Source organism: Moschus berezovskii, chromosome 1, assembly GCF_049115385.1.
Source record: "Moschus berezovskii isolate FMDL1 chromosome 1, NW_MosBer_1.0, whole genome shotgun sequence".
NCBI lineage: Eukaryota > Metazoa > Chordata > Mammalia > Artiodactyla > Moschidae > Moschus > Moschus berezovskii.
This window is the reverse complement of record NC_142460.1, coordinates 105430061-105441550: the sequence shown is the minus strand read 5'-3', so window position 1 is coordinate 105441550 and position 11490 is coordinate 105430061.

Sequence of the window (11490 nt, the reverse complement as noted above, 5' to 3'; positions counted from 1 at the left end):
TAATTTCCAGGTGAATATCGCTGAAAGGCAAAAGCATCCTTCCTCCAACCAGCCCCTATGTCTATGGCAGAAGGTCTACGCCAAAAAATCAGGCCAAGCACCCAACTTGTAAAGCTGTTTTTTTTTTTTTTAATTTCTAACAGAGTATGGGGATGTTCAAGCCTAAGGGAGCTTTAGAAAACAATGAAGGTAAACAGTTAAGAGGATGCTGGTAGTGCTAAGATATCAACAGGTGACATGACAGGCCAGCTAGATTACCAGTGAGAATCCAGGGGGAAAAAAACAGCTAAGAAGACCCCTCTAAGGATCAGAATCAATCCAAAAGGCTGGCCTCGAAAACCAACACTGCAAAGGAGTCAAAACTAAATTGAACTTCATGAAAGTTTAAAACTTCTATGTTTCAAAGGATACCATCAAGAAATTGAAAAGACAATCTACAGAATGGGAGAAAATGCTTGTAAATCACATTATCTGATAAGGGACTTATATCTAGTTTGTATAGTGTAGTAGTTTCCTAAGACTGCCATAAGAAGGTATCACAGACTGGGTGGCTTAAACAACACAAATTTATTGTCTCAAGTTTTAGAGGAAAGAAGCCTGAGATCAAGGTATTGGTGGGGCTGATTTCTTCTAGGGACTCTGAAGACGATAATGTTCTGTGCCACTCACCTAGTGCCTTGGTATTTTCTGTCAATCTGTGGCATTCCTTACCCTCTGCTACATCACCCTGTTCTCTGCCTTTATCTTCACATAATGTTCTACTTGTGTGCATGTCTCTCTGTGTCCAAGTTTTCCCCTTTTTATAAGGACACCCACAGTATTAGATTAACCTCCACTATAAAACTCCATTTTATTTTGGTTACATCTGTAAAGACCCTATCTCCAAATAAAGTCATATTCTGAGGCATTGAGGGCTAGGACACCAGCATATACTTTGGAAGAGACACAATTCAACCCACAACATATAAAGAACTTACCACTCAATAAAATAAAATAAAAAACCCAATTTCAAAATAGGCAAAAGATCTGAGTAGATATTTCTTCAAAGAAGATATACAAATAGCCAATAAGCAAAGATCTCAATATCATTAGTTATTATGGAATAAAAAAAGACAGGCTTTTGGGTTTGGGGGGGCTTTTAGTTTAAATAAATTGGATTTTTTTAAAAATACATAACAAATGTTGACAAACATGTAGAAAAAATGGAATTCTCATACACAGCTGCTGAGTATTTAAAACAGTACAGCTGCTTTGGAAAACAGTCTAGCTTACTTCGCTTTGTATAATAGGCTCCAGTTTCGTCCACCTCATTAGAACTAATTCAAATGTATTCTTTTTAATTGCTGAGTAGTACTCCATTGTGTAAATGTACCACAGCTTTCTTATCCATTCGTCTGCGGATGGACATCTAGGTTGCTTCCATGTCCTGGTTATTATAAACAGTGCTGCGATGTGTTTGTTTCAGGTGTATAACAAAGTGATACAGTCATATATATATATATGAATTAACAAAAGCAGTTCCCATCTTTTGATGGGGAGTTTGTGGTTTATAATATAACTTAGGTAAGGCATTGGGTTTTTTTTCTTTTTGCAGCTTGAGGCAGTTGTAAAATAACTTAATGTGGCTTTTTGCAACTGTGTATTCTATAGTATTTTTTTCATTTGGTGATATTTTAACTGTTAATGTTTATGGCATTGTGCTTTGTACCATTTATTAAATTTTATAAATAAAAAATATATCCACATCAAAACTTAAACATCAATGCTTATAACAGTATTATTTGTAACAGCCCAAAGGTGGAAGCAACTCAAATGTCTATCAACCAGTGAATGGATAAATTAAAAGAATTTTATTCATCAGTAAAAAGAGACAGAGAACTGATTCATGCTACAACATGGCTGAATTTTAAAAACATTATGCTAAGTGAAAGAAGCCAATAACAAAAGGCCACTTATTTTAAAATTCCATTCATATAAAACATTCAGAATAGGCAAATCTACAGAGACAGAGGTCAATTGGTTGTTGCCTAGAGATGGAGGGTCTCAGGAAATGGAGAGTGACTGCCGATTGGCATGTGGTTTGTTCTGGGGAGGTGGTTGCATTATTCTGTGAATACACTACAAACCATTGAATTGTACACTTTAAAATGAGTTAATTACATGATATATGAATTATATCTAATAAAGCCACTATATTTTTTAAAAACTATATAAATTCTTTCTTTCAAGAACTTCATCCTACCCCAAGTTGCTGTTAGAACTGTACTTGAGAGTGAGAAAGAACAAAGGTTCTTCCTTGTTTCCAGTGCAATTTTCTTCCTTGAGTCTAGAAGCAATAGGATTTTACCCTGTTCAGCATCTCCTTATGTGGACAGGGAGGCAGATTTATGGATAGATAATTACAATACCACATGTGAAGACCTGTAACAGGCACAATGGGTATTGTAAGTAGAGGCAGCGCAGATTTTTGAAGCCAGATGGCCCTGGGTTTGAATCCCAGCTCTGCTACTACCAGCCTCCACTTCCTCTTTTATAAATCATGGACAATAATAATGAGCTATGGGATTCCCGAAGGAATTAAAGGAAATACTGTCATTGGACATCTATCAGAACGCCTAGGGCGAAAAGGCCCTGCAGGGCAGTGTTTCTCATACTTCAGTTGCAAGGGAGTCACCTGAAGATTCTGTTCAATTGTAAGTTTCTGATTCAGTGGGTCTAGGATGGAGCCTGAATCTCTGCTTTTCTAACAGGCTCCCAAGTGGCGGTCCTGGTATTGGTTGAGGACCATTGGTTAGGTAGTAGGACTATGAAATCTTCATACCCTTTGTATGACGTGTCAAAGGAGTGTAGAAGAGGAAGCAATAAATTAATTCTTCAGACAGGAAGGCCAGAGCTGGACTTTCCTTGAAAAAATAGTAGAGAATTTGCCAGGAATGGGAAGGGGATGTGCATTCTAGACGAGAGGCAGAGATCAATCAAGACCTTGACATAACAGTGGAAGATGACTTCAGAAGTAACTTATGGGGACTTCCCTGGTGGTCCAGTAGTCAAGACTCTTGTGTTTTCACTGCAAGGGGAATGGGCTCTATCCCTGGTCAGGGAACTAATATCCTAAATGCAGTATGGTCAAAAAACAAACAAACTTAGAGAATGTGGTAAGCAACAGTCAGAAACTGGGAGAGTAGGTTGTAAATGATTTTAAACCAGATGTTAATGAGTTTTAATTTTAGCCTAGGCCAGTGGTGCTCAGAACATGGTTCCTGATCAGCACCTTCCCCAAACTTGTTAGGAATGCACATTTTAGGACCCACCCCACACCTACTGAGTCAGAAAATCTGGAGCAGGAGCCCAGCAACCTATTTTCAAACAAGTCCTTTGGGTAATGTGGATGCACATTAAATTTGAGGACCACTGGCTCTAGGTAATGGCGCTGGGTCACTGGGAGGTATTTTTAATAGTAGAGTGAAGTGGTCAGATCTGTGTAGTAGAAAGCTGACCCAAGCAGTTGAGACAGTAGATAGGGAGAGTAGGAAGGCAGCACAAGCAAGTTGGAGGAGAGGAAGTCCATGAGCAGAGAGTGGACGCCTGGACAAGGACAATGGCGGAAGAAATAAAGGAGAAAGCTGACCTGAGAAGAATGTAGCAGATGGATTCAGTAACACCTAAAGACTAATTGGATATTACCTGTGAGGGTAAATAAGGAGTGAATGGTTCCAAAGGGTGTATCTCAGGTAACTGAGTGGGTGGTAAAACTAATCAAAATAGTAAGAGAAAGGAGAAAAGTAAGCCTTGGATGGCGGGGGTGGGGTGGTGGGGTGGGCGGAATGAATTTAATCATGAATAGCCAGTACTCTTGCCTGGAAAATCCCATGGACAGAGGAGCCTGGTGGACTGCAGTCCATGGGGTTGCGAAGAGTCAGACACGACTGAGTGACTTCACTTTCACTTTTCACTTTCATGCATTGGAGAAGGAAATGGCAACCCACTCTAGTACTCTTGCCTGGAGAATCCCAGGGAAGTCAGAGCCTGGTGGGCTGCCATCTATGGGGTCGCACAGAGTCGGACACGACTGAAGTGACTTAGCAGCAGCAGCAGGCTCAATTTGCTCCAGGGTCATAAGGGGAAAGGTTGTAAATGCACTGAAAATAATGGTCCAGGTTCAGGTTGGAGGCCTAAGTCCATGATCTAGATTTGGAACTTGTTGGTACATAATGGGTAGTTGAAGCTGTGCCCATGGAGAAAATTATTCGAGAAATGAGAACAGACCAAGGACAGAAAACACAGAAATCTCAGCATTCAGGCATAGGCTGAGAAAGAGGAGCTGGGGCTGGAGAGTGAGGAAGAGCTTCCAAGAAGCTGAGGAAAATAGGAAAGCAGCCCATTGAAGAAATCTCATATAGGAATATACGAATGTGTATCACATAGGAATGTGTTTGGCTAAAACAAAAGAAAGTCTGGCCACAGGTTGTTTAAAGAAACAAGTGATAATTTTCTTTTATGGCAAGTTGGTAATCCAGGCCTGGTACCATCATAGAAGACCCAGGCTCCTGCTTTCTTTCTGTCCCATTTTTACGTTATTGACTTGTAACTCCAAGGTTGAGGGATGGCTACCATACCTTCAGACATGACATCCAAATTCAAGGCAGGAAGAATGGGGCAGAGAGGCCAAGGCAGGATTAGCTACAACTCTCCCCTTTTTTGGGGAGTCTCTCTTTATACTCTTTGAACTTGGCTAAGTTCTCTTGTCTGGAACTGAGTCACACAGTCACTCCTGGCTGCAAGGGAGGGGAGGAAATTGAGTGTTTAACTCTGGCTTCAATAGAAGGCAAGGGAGAAGGGTTGGGAGTGAATGTGCATCTGCCAAACTGTTGTGCATGCCACACCTAAACGGAGAGAGACCCAGTGATGAAGCGGGGGCTGAGGAGAGGCACAGCTTCTGTGACTTATACTTTTGCACAAATAAATCTTTTACACAAAATATAAACATCAACATTGTACAAGCAATATAGGATTAAAAGTTTAAAAAAAAAGCAAAAAAGCTCCCAGCTATCATTCCCAGTATTATTATTATATATATCTTTTAAACTCTAAAACGGACTGCCTTCACTCTGGGCCATGAAGATCCAAGCTCATTCTACACACAAACTCTGACTATTCAAATTGTCACGTGGTGTTACCTATAATGAATAGAATACAAAGCAGCTCAGCAAATCCTGGCAATTTCCCCAACTTTTGTTCCTTTTATAATGTGCACAATTCTTCTCTAGGCACATTTATGACTGTCCTGACATTATCTGCTGCTCAGCTGGGGACACCAAACCTGGATGAGTTTACTCTGAACATATGAATAAGGCATTTTGTAAAAATAGGAGAAACATAATGGCCATACAAAGTATAAGAGTTTGGAAATGTTTGAAGAATAAAAGTTATTATGCACATGGTATGTCTCACTGCCAAGCTCAACCTATACAAGATTTATCTTCCCAACTAAAACACCCTGTTCACTGGTGTTGGAAGAATCTGAGATCTGATTATAGGGACAATATCCCACAATATGCCTATGGGTGTGCTTAGGTGAAGGCCGAATAAGACTCCTAACATCTGGGTCAACAGGATAGCACTCTGGGCAGTGACTGATTTCTGAAACCTGATATAGGGACTTCTCTGGTGGTTCAGTGGCTAAGACTCCATGCCCTCAATGCAGGAAGCCTGGGTTTGAGGATCAGGGAACTAGATTTGACATGCTACAACTAAGCATTTGCATGCCTCAACTAAAGATCCTGTGTGCCCCAACTAAGACCCAGGGCTGCCAAATAAAGTAAACAATACTAAAAAAAAAAAAAAGCTAACAGAGGATAATACAAGTAAATATTATCAAGAAAACTAAAGGATATAAAGAACTCTGTCAATAAATTCAGCACTCACATCTCTCCTTGCAGTATAAGGGACTCTCAAGAGTCTTCTCCAGCACCACAGTTCAAAAGCATCAATTCTTCGGTGATCAGCTTTCTTCACAGTCCAACTCTCACATCCATACATGACCACGGGAAAAACCATAGCCTTGACTAGATGGACCTTTGTTGGCAAAGAAATGTCTCTGCTTTTTAATATACTATCAAGGTTGGTCATAACTTTCCTTCCAAGGAGTAAGCGTCTTTTAATTTCATGGCTGCAATCAGCATCTGCCGTGATTTTGAAGCCCCCAAAAATAAAGTCAGACACTGTTTCCACTGTTTTTCCATCTATTTCCCATGAAGTGATGGGATCAGATGCCACGATCTTTGTTTTCTGAATGTTGAGCTTCAAGCCAACCTTTTCACTCTCCTCTTTCACTTTCATCAAGAGGCTTTTGAGTTCCTCTTCACTTTCTGCCATAAGGGTAGTGTTATCTGCATATCTGAGGTTATTGATATTTCTCCCGGCAATCTTGATTCCAGCTTGTGCTTCTTCCAGCCCAGCGTTCCTCATGATGTACTCTGCATATAAGTTAAATAAGCAAGGTGACAATATACAGCCTTGACGTACTCCTTTTCCTATTTGGAACCAGTCTGTTGTTCCATGTCCAGTTCTGACTGTTGCTTCCTGACCTGCATACAGGTTTCTTAAGAGGCAGGTCAGGTGGTCTGGTATTCCCATCTCTTGAAGAATGTTCCACAGTTTATTGTGATCCACACAGTCAAAGGCTTTGGCATAGTCAATGAAGCAGAAATAGATGTTTTTCTGGAACTCTCTTGCTTTCTCCAGGATGTTGGCAATTTGATCTCTGGTGCCTTTTCTAAAACCTGCTTGAACATCTGGGAGTTCACAGTTCACGTATTGCTGAAGCCTGGCTTGGAGAATTTTGAGCATGACTTTACTAGCGTGTGAGATGCGTGCAATTGTGCGGTAGTTTGAGCATTCTTTGGTATTGTCTTTCTTTGGGATTGGGATGAAGACTGACCTTTTCCATTCCTGTGGCCATTGCTGAGTTTTCCAAATTTGCTGGCATATTGAGTGCAGCACTTTCACAGCGTCATCTTTCAAGATTTGAAATAGCTCAACTGGAATTCTATCACCTCCACTAGCTTTGTTCATAGTGATGCTTTCTAAGGCCCACTTGACTTCACATTCCAAGATGTCTGGCTCTAGGTCAGTGATCACGTTGAAGATCCTACCAGTTTGTTCTAAAGGAGATCAATCCTGGGTGTTCATTGGAAGGACTGATGCTAAAGCTGAAACTCCAATGCTTTGGCCACTTCATGCGACGCATTGACTCACTGGAAAAGACTCTGATGCTGGGAAAGGTTGGGGGCGGGAGGAGAAGGGGACGACGGAGAATGAGATGGCTGGATGGCATCACCGACTCTGTGGACATGAGTTTGAGTGAACTCCGGGAGTTGGTGATGGACAGGAAAGCCTGGCGTGCTGTGATTCATGGGATTGCGGAGAGTCGGACACGACTGAGCGACTGAACTGAACTGAACTGAACTGAACAGAGAGCTATGAAAAGGAGTACATCAAGGTTATATATTGTCACCCTGCTTATTTAACTTCTATGCAGAGTACATCATGAGGAACACTAGGCTGGAAGAAGCACAAGCTGGAATCAAGATTGCCAGGAGAAATATCAATAACCTCAGATATGCAGATGACACCACCCTTATGGCAGAAAGTGAAGAGGAACTCAAAAGCCTCTTGATGAAAGTGAAAGAGGAGAGTGAAAAGGTTGGTTTCACGCTCAACATTCAGAAAACAAAGATCATGGCATCTGGTCCCATCACTTCATGGGAAATAGATGGGGAAACAGTGGAAACAGTGTCAGACTTTATTTTTTTGGGCTCCAAAATCACGGCAGATGCCGATTGCAGCCATGAAATTAAAAGACGCTTACTCCTTGGAAGGAAAGTTATGACCAACCTAGACAGCATATTAAAAAGCACAGACATTACTTTGCCAACAAAGGTCCGTCTAGTCAAGGCTATGGTTTTTCCAGTGGTCATGTATGGATGTGAGAGTTGGACTGTGAAGAAAGCTGATCACCAAAGAATTGATGCTTTTGAACTGTGGTGCTGGAGAAGACTCTTGAGAGTCCCTTGGACTGCAAGGAGATCTACCCAGTCGATTCTAAAGGAGATCAATCCTGGATGTTCATTGGAAGGACTGATGCTAAAGCTGAAACTCCAATACTTTGGCCACCTCATGCAAAGAGTTGACTCACTGGAAAAGACTCTGATGCTGGGAGGGATTGGGGGCAGGAAGAGAAGGGGATGACAGAGGATGAGATGGCTGGATGGCATCACCGACTCTGTGGACATGATTTTGAGTGAACTCCGGGAGTTGGTGATGGACAGGGAGGCCTGGCGTGCTGTGATTCATGGGGTCACAAAGAGTCGGTCATGACTGAGCAACTGAACTGAACTGAACTGATAGTGTGGAATACTCTTGCCTGGAAAATCCCATGGACGGAGGAGCCTGGTAGGCTTCAGTCCATGGGTGGCAAAGAGTCGGACATGACTGAAGCGACTTAGCAGCAGCAGCATAGTGTGGAAACCAATTTAGAAACAGTAGATTGCCATTTCCTTCTCCAGAGGATCTTCCCCACCCAGTGATCGAACCTGGGTCTCCCGTATTGTAGGCAGACGCTTAACCTTCTGAACCACCATGGAAGTCCCAATAATAAATGAAAATATCACAGTATTATATTAACTAGACACCTAATAGCTGATGAACAACATAAGGAAATGTAACCAAATTAAAATCAGAAGTCTTCAGTCTTTAAAACTTGACCCAGAAGTTAAAGGAGAACTGTTGTTATACATTTCCCTTTTTACATTGTCTAGATTCCACCACAATCAAATCATATTACAGCTGAAATTGTATATTACCTTAACTTTACAATTAATTCTCAGATATTTGTAGCCTATGGTCAGATGATCTTTTTTAAAAACTACTTTATTGAGATGCATACCTTTGCTGTGAACATTTCTGTACAAATTCTGTGTGGACATATGCTTTCATTTCTCCTGGGATTTGCCTAGGCGTGTAACTGACAGGGACACATGATAACTCTGTGTTTAATATTTTGAGAAACTGCCAAGCTATCTGCCAAAACACCTGCATCTTTCTACATCAGCAACATATGAGAGCGCCAGTTTTCTTCATCTAGAGACTTTATTTTTTTATGAAACAAATACAGAGAACTCAACCAATTCTGGCCATAAAAAGTTTCCTTTAGGATAAATAACCTCCTTTTGGGGGGCATGAATGAAAATGTCTTGCATCATTTCCTCCGCTCCCCAAATTCATATGTACGGTGACTTTCCAATCCACAGAGGGGAAGCCCAGTGCATGGTTTCTTTGTGGGTTAGGATAGAGTCTGGTAAGATCTACAAGGGTGGAATATAGTTTTGTAAAATCCAAATGCATCAACTTAACATTTGGTTTCTTGTTTGGACTTGATTGGGGGCAATCATTTATTTTTAACTACCTGAGTGTATAATTCCCAGGCACTGACTACTTTAACAATTTGCTTGGGGCTGTACATGTGAGGTTCTCATTTTAAAAGTCTAATTGGTGTCTGCAATCTGGTTACCTCATTACCATATGGGCTCCAGGAGTCCCACTCCTATTCATCTTAGGAAGGGTGGTTAGTCTTCTTAGGGAGGAGGGCAAGACACCTCAGGTGTGGGGATCTCTGGGGCAGAGCTTAGCAACAATTTTCCATCTGAGTCAGATTCCCCTCCCACTCAGACAGAGCCTGGGGGTCATCACCCTTCTGAGGCTTTCCTTGGTTCTCTGATTGCTGCTTTCAGTCTGCCTACTCCTGCCCCCTACCCTGACTGCCCCTCCACCAGAGCCCCGCAAGAAGCTGTTGGCTGCAGCTTCCAGAGTGAGCCCCTCTCCCAAATGCCAGCTCCTTCTCCTGGGTCAGTGCCATCATTCCTAGAACCTTCTTGACAAGCTTTAATAATTATTATTTTTCCTTTCATTAATATTGTACATTTAACACCCAGCCCCTCCTCCCTCCTCTCACACTCTTACTAAGAGACTAGTGAGTCATCTAAATCATCCCACCTACCTCTCCTAGTTAAGAGACTATAAGACCCCAGACTGACTTAAACTCTATTTTACCCCTAGACTTGAAACTAAGTTTAAGCATATTGTCAAAGTCCGTCCCTCTTCAGTCTCATATCAACCTTACCTAAATAAAACTGAAATTGAAAAGTTAGGAACTTCCCTGGTGGTCCAGTGGCTAAGATTCCATGCTCCTAATGCAGGGGGCTAGGGTTTGATCCCTAATCTGGGAATTAGATTCTGCATGCTGCAAATAAGACCTGGTGCAGCCAAATAAATAAATAAAAAATAAATATTAAAATCAATATTAAAAAAGTAAAATTAAAAGTTATTTAATTTTTGTTGCCTTAGCTCTGTGTCATTTTCATCTCATATACTTGGGAATGATAGATTCCCTCAGAAGTATGATTATATCAGAAGCATGGAAACATAGTTATGAGTTTCTCATACATATTTCATCCAAATACCAATCTGCTTTTATCAATTTTATTTGATCAGATAATACTAAACAGAAATTTCACAAATAAAATAATTTTAAAATGCTTACCCATAGAATTTAGATGACTTTAGTATTTTTAATGTTCTATGTGGTATAGAGAAATAATTCTCCAATATAATAAAATAGCAGTGTTAATAAAACAATAAATGGCAACTGATGCTCAGATTGTGATGGGGTTTGGGCGGGCCATGCCCCGCAGGCAATAGGCCTTTTCTAACGGGGTTGTAACTTCCTCGCACCCAGGGTATCTAAGCTCTCAGACCCTGGTGCCAGACTGCCTGGGTCTGCAATGTAACTCCGCCACTTCTTAGCTGCCTGCTCAGTTACTCAACCTTTCTGTGCTTCAGTTTTCTCTTCCTTGAAGTACATACAATAATAATCAAGTTGTTACTTTGGTTAAATTTGTGAAGTGCTTGGAACACTCCTGGGCTCACAGTGTTAGCTAATATCTAATTATAGCATTGTGTGTCGCCTTTTTCATAGAAGGCGAAATCCACGTTATAATGTGATATTTCTCAACATTTTAAATGGTGGCTTGTTTAAAGCCAAGTGTGACATTGCGGGCTGTGACCATGCAACCCCTCTGAACTGTGCTATCACTTCTGCAATCTCACCAGCCCTCAGAGCCACCTGTTGATAAGGGCATGTTGACAGCATCACCCACCAATTCTTTGAGCCCCAGAATTTGTGCACAGATCTGTTTAATGTCTTTAGGCAGGTGTCTCGAACTTAAAATAGTCCAAGAATAATTTTAAAAGTTTTTTTTTTATTGCATTGGGTCTTCTTTGCTGCACAAGGGCTTCTCTAGTTGTGGTATGGGCTCAGTAGTTGTGGCATTTAGGCTTAGATGTCCCACAGCATGTAGGATCTCAGTTCCCCAACTAAGGGTCTAACCTAACCTGTGTCCCCTGCTTTGGAAGGCAGATTCTTAACCACTG